This window comes from Scyliorhinus canicula, chromosome 2, assembly GCF_902713615.1.
Source record: "Scyliorhinus canicula chromosome 2, sScyCan1.1, whole genome shotgun sequence".
Taxonomy (NCBI): Eukaryota; Metazoa; Chordata; class Chondrichthyes; order Carcharhiniformes; family Scyliorhinidae; genus Scyliorhinus; species Scyliorhinus canicula.
In genome coordinates, this window is record NC_052147.1 from 76954808 (window position 1) to 76960807 (window position 6000).

Genomic DNA, 6000 nt, shown 5'->3' on the forward strand with positions numbered 1-6000 from the left:
TCAGGTCTATGTTTCTCATGAATTGAAAGAGTAATTTACTGGAAAAATTGGTTAATAAAGCAAGGAAATTGTAACACGTGTCACACTTACAGTACTTAACTTGAGAGTGGAGATGTACTGGGATCAGGAATTAAATCACAGTAACAAAAGAACAAAGAAGAAAGAAAATTACAGCACAGGAACAGGCCCTTCGGCCCTCCAAGCCCGTGTCGGCCATGCTGCCCGTCTAAACTAAAATCCTCTACACATCCTGGGTCCGTATCCCTCTATTCCCATCCTATTCATGTATTTGTCAAGATGCCCCTTAAATGTCACTATGGTCCCTGCTTCCACCACCTCCTCCGGCAGCGAGTTCCAGGCACCCACTATCCTCTGTGTAAAAAACTTGCCTCGTACATCTCCTCTAAACCTTGCCCCTCGCACCTTAAAGCTATGCCCCCTAGTAATTGACCCCTTTACCCTGGGGAAAAGCCTCTGACTGTCCACTCTGTCTATGCCCCCCATAATTTTGTAGACCTCTATCAGGTCGCCGTTCAACCTCCGTCGTTCCAGTGGGAACAAACCGAGTTTATTCAACCGCTCCTCACAGCTAATGCCCTCCATGCCAGGCAACATCCTGGTAAATCTCTTCTGCACCCTCTCTAAAGCCTCCACATCCTTCTGATAGTGTGGCGACCAGAATTGAACACTATACTCCAAGTGTGGGTTCCTAACTAAGGTTCGATACAGCTGCAACATGACTTGCCAATTCATATACTCAATGCCCCGGCCAATGAAGGCAAGCATGCCGTACGCCTTCTTGACTACCTTCTCCACCTGTGTTGCCCCTTTCAGTTACCTGTGGACTTGTACACCTAGATCTCTCTAACTTTCAATACACTTGAGGGTTCTACCATTCACTGTATATTCCCCACCTGCATTAGACCTTCCAAAATGCATTACCTCACATTTGTCCGGATTAAACTCCATCTGCCATCTCTCCACCCAAGTCTCCAAATGATATAAATCCTGCTGTATCCTCTGACAGTCCTCATCGCTATCCACAATTCCACCTACCTTTGTGTCGTCTGCAAACTTACTAATCAGACCAGTTACATTTTCCTCCAAATCATTTATATATACTACGAACAGCAAAGGTCCCAGCACTGATCCCTGCGGAACACCACTCGTCACAGCCCTCCAATTAGAAAAGCACCCTTCCATTTCTACTCTCTGCCTTCTATGACCTAGCCAGTTATGTATCCATCTTGCCAGCTCACCCCTGATCCCATGTTACTTCACCTTTTGTACCAGTCTACCATGAGGGACCTTGTCAAAGGCCTTACTGAAGTCCATATAGACAACATCCACTGCCCTACCTGCATCAATCATCTTTGTTACCTCTTCGAAAAACTCTACCAAGTTAGTGAGACACGACCTCCCCTTCACAAAACTATGCTGCCTCTCACTAATATGTTCATTTGCTTCCAAATGGGAGTAGATCCTATCTCGAAGAATTCTCTCCAGTAATTTCCCTACCACTGACGTAAGGCTCACCGGCCTGTAGTTCCCTGGATTATCCTTGATACCCTTCTTAAACAAAGGAACAACATTGGCTATTCTCCAGTCCTCCGGGACATCACCTGAAGACAGTGAGGATCCAAAGATTTCTGTCAAGGCCTCAGCAATATCCTCTCTAGCCTCCTTCAGTATTCTGGGGTAGATCCCATCAGGCCCTGGGGACATATCTACCTTAATATTTTTCAAGACGCCCAACACCTCGTCTTTTTGGATCTCAATGTGACCTAGGCTATCTACACACCCTTCTCCAGACTCAACATCTACCAATTCCTTCTCTTTGGTGAATACTGATGCAAAGTATTCATTTAGTACCTCGCCCATTTCCTCTGGCTCCACACATAGATTCCCTTGCCTATCCTTCAGTGGGCCAACCCTTTCCCTGGCTACCCTCTTGCTTTTTATGTACGTGTAAAAAGCCGTGGGATTTTCCTTAACCCTATTTGCCAATGACTTTTCGTGACCTCTTCTAGCCCTCCTGACTCCTTGCTTAAGTTCCTTCCTACTTTCCTTATATTCCACTCAGGCATCGTCTGTTCCCAGCCTTCTAGCCCTGACAGATGCCTCCTTTTTCTTTTTGACGAGGCCTACAATATCTCTCGTTATCCAAGATTCCCGAAATTTGCCGTATTTATCCTTCTTCGGCACAAGAACATGCTGGTCCTCAATTCCTTTCAACTGACATTTGAAAGTCTCCTACATGTCAGATGTTGATTTACCCTCAAACATCCTCCCCCCACACTCCCACTCTCCCTCACGGGTAGAGTCCAGAGCTCCAGACGATCAAAATGAACGTATTGCCCAGGTTCCTCTTCCTGTTTCGATCCATTCCGATCTACATCCCCAAGGCCTTCTTCAAAGTGCTGGACAAACTTATCATGGCGTTCGTATGGGGGGGGGGGGGGGGGGTAAAAATGCTAGGATCCCAAAGAAGGTCCTACAAAAAACAAAATCCAGGGGGGGGCTAGCTCTCCCGAATCTACAATTCTACCACTGGGCGGCAACAGCCGAGCGAGTAAGGGGATGGAGCCAGAAGCCGAGTGGGTGCGTGCGGAGGAGGCCTCCTGCATGGGGACCTCCCTCCGGGCCCTCGCCATGGCAGCACTCCCATCCCCACCCAAAAAATACTCCAGCAGCCCAGTGGTGATAGCCACCCTCCAATCCTGGAACCAACTGCGGCACAATTTGGCCTGACCAAAATGTCGGGCAAGGCTCCCATCTGCAACAACCATAGGTTCACACCAGCACTGACGCCACCTTCAAAAGGTGGAGGCAGGACGGGGGGACACTGACGGTCAGGGACCTATACACGGACGACAGGATCGCAACACTGGACGAACTGACAGAGAAATTTCGGCTAGCTGGAGGGAACGAGCTGCGGTACCACCAGCTCAAAAACTTCCTACGAAAGGAGACAAGGACGTACCCACAAACGCCACGACAGACACTACTGGAAGACCTACTGGACGCAAGTATCCTAGAGAAAGGGAACTGTAGCGACTTGTATGACCGACTGGTAGAAAGGGATGACACCGTACTGGACGCAACAAGAAGGAAATGGGAGGACGACCTGGGGATGGAGATAGGGTGGGGACTCTGGAGCGAAGCACTACATAGGGTCAACTCCACCTCCACGTGCGCAAGGCTCAGCCTGACGCAACTAAAAGTGGTACATAGAGCCCACTTAACAAGAAACCGTATGAGCAGGTTCTTCCCGGAGGTGGAGGACAGATGCAAACGGTGCCAAAGAGGCCCGGCCAACCACGCCCACATGTTCTGGTCTTGCCCCAGACTTGTGGAGTACTGGACAGCCTTTTTCGAGGCTATGTCCAAAGTGGTGGGGGTGAGGGTGGAGCCATGCCCGATAGTGGCGGTCTTCGGGGTTTCAGACCAGCCAGATCTATTCCTGGGGAGGAGGGCGGACACCCTTGCCTTTGCCTCCTTAATTGCCCGCCGTAGAATCCTGTTTGGCTGGCGGTCAGCAGCACCGCCCAGAGCTGCAGACTGGCTGTCCGACCTCTCGGAATCTCTCCAAATGGAGAAAATCAAATTCGCCATCCGAGGGTCGGACAACGGCTTCCACAGAACGTGGGAGCCATTCATGCAATTGTTCCGGGACCTGTTTGTGGCCAACGAACAAGAGGAAGAATAGTCGGGTGGCCAGGAATCAGAGGAAAATGGATGGGAATCGGGGGAAGGTTGCTGGGGGGGGGGGGGGGGGGGGCTACGGGTTCGTTATGGGGGTTTGATGGCTAGCTAAGGCCCAAAACCAAACTGTAAATAAATGCCTATAAACATGTGCCTCGGCCATATTGGGGAATGTAAATATGTATGCCGGCTAAAGGGGGGCGGCCACAGTTATTATTATGAAGATGCTTACCTGTAAATATATATATGCTAATTTTTCCGTGTTCTTTTTTTTTCTCTCTCTAACAATTTGTAATTTGTTCAATGTAAAACATGAAAACTGAATAAAAAACATTTATAAAAAAAAAAACATCCTCCCCCAATCTAGGTTCTTCAGTTCCCGCCTAATATTGTTCTAATTAGCCTTCCCCCAATTTAGCACATTCACCCTAGGACCACTCTTATCCTTGTCCACCAGCACTTTAAAACTTACTGAATTATGGTCACTGTTCCCAAAATGCTCCCCTACTGAAACTTCTACCACTGGGCCGGGCTCATTCCCCAATACCAGGTCCAGTACAGCCCCTTCCCTAGGTGAAGTGTCTACATATTGTTTAAAGAAGCCCTCCTGGATGCTCCTTACAAACTCTTCCCCGTCCATGCCCCTAGCACTAAGTGAGTCCCAGTCAATATTGGGGAAGTTGAAGTCTCCCATCACAACAACCCTGTTGTTTTTACTCATTTCCAAAATCTGTCTACCTATCTGCTCCTCTATCTACCGCTGGCTGTTGGGAGGCCTGTAGTAAATCCCCAACATTGTGACTGCACCCTTCTTATTCCTGATCTCTACCCATATAGCCTCGCTGCCCTCTGAGATGTCCTCCCACAGTACAGCTGTGATATTCTCCCTAACCAGTAGCGCAACTCCGCCACCCCTTTTACATCCCCCTCTATCCCGCTTGAAACATCTAAATCCTGGAACGTTTAGCTGCCAATCCTGCCCTTCCCTCGACCAGGTCTCTGTAATGACAACAACATCAACAACATCATAGTTCCAAGGAACTCCCCTCATGTGCAAACGATAACAGACAATGGACATGCAGTCACTTCCTACTGTAGCCAAGATGTCATGACAACCTTCCATTTTTAACTTTATTTTGGCAATTTTTCTTTTTTCCAACATTTTCTCAAATGGTTTCTATTTTTATTTTTGAAACAGTGGGGGAGTGAACATTTGGGCTGTCAATGGATGCACTGATATATAGAGACTTTTGCATAGATATGCAAATTCATGAAAGAGGAACCCGTGTAAGCCGGGACTTAACCAATCCTCTTCTTGTTTTTAGGACCAAATTGGATGGCCTCACATTTGACAATATCAAAATCCATTTGCTACAGCTTTGCCCAGTCATTTAATCTATCAATATCTCTTTGCGATTGTATGTTTCCATCTACTCCATATACAATGCTACCTAGTTCAATATCATCGGCAAATTGGAATATGTGGTTTTCCATCCCATTGTAGCCACCTGGGGTGGCCACGTCCTGACTCCAAAATGGATACTCGCAAAGAGTGCAGGGAAAAATGGACAGCACTAGAAAAACAAGCAGGTGCAAGGTTTCCTGTGTATTAGGACTTGCAGAACCCAGACAGAACTAAAACTACAAGCCATTAGCATAGTAATGACCTATCTCCGGGGACAAAAAGAAACATTGAAACAATCGGTACGAGGACAGACTCCCCGGCGCCAGTGGAAGCTAAAACAAAGGCAGGCCAACGGTTACCTAGAGCCCGCCCTGCAATTGGGGAATGACCCCGTTATTGGAGAGGATCGATACGAACGATTGGGACATGGTCCAATTAATTGGGACCAAGTCCAGGGTCCGTCCAGAAGGGCGCGAAACCCCTGGGGGCTATAAAGCAGAGTTCCCAAGGTCAGTTCGCTCTCTTATTTTCTCCATCTTCACCTTGCCCTTTGGCTCTCAGCGACGAGAGGCCGCCAAGCACCAGCCAAGTAAGTCTAAGGTCAACGCACGCTATGAGATAGGCGCTCCTAGCTACTATTCTATACCAGTTCGAAACCAGCAGTATCAGAACCGGACAACAGCCATTGTTCCTCTGACTGAGTGGGCCCCCCGAAGCTAAGTATAGGCTTTTAGTAGTAGTTGTAGTTTAGTGAGTAGAGTTTGTTCATGAGTAATAATTGACTGTGTGTGTAAATAAATGTGCATTGGTTTCAAACTTACTAACTGGTGTATCGAGTCATTGATCAGTATTCGGTTTTGAACCTTGTGGTTGTATCAGAAAGATACCTG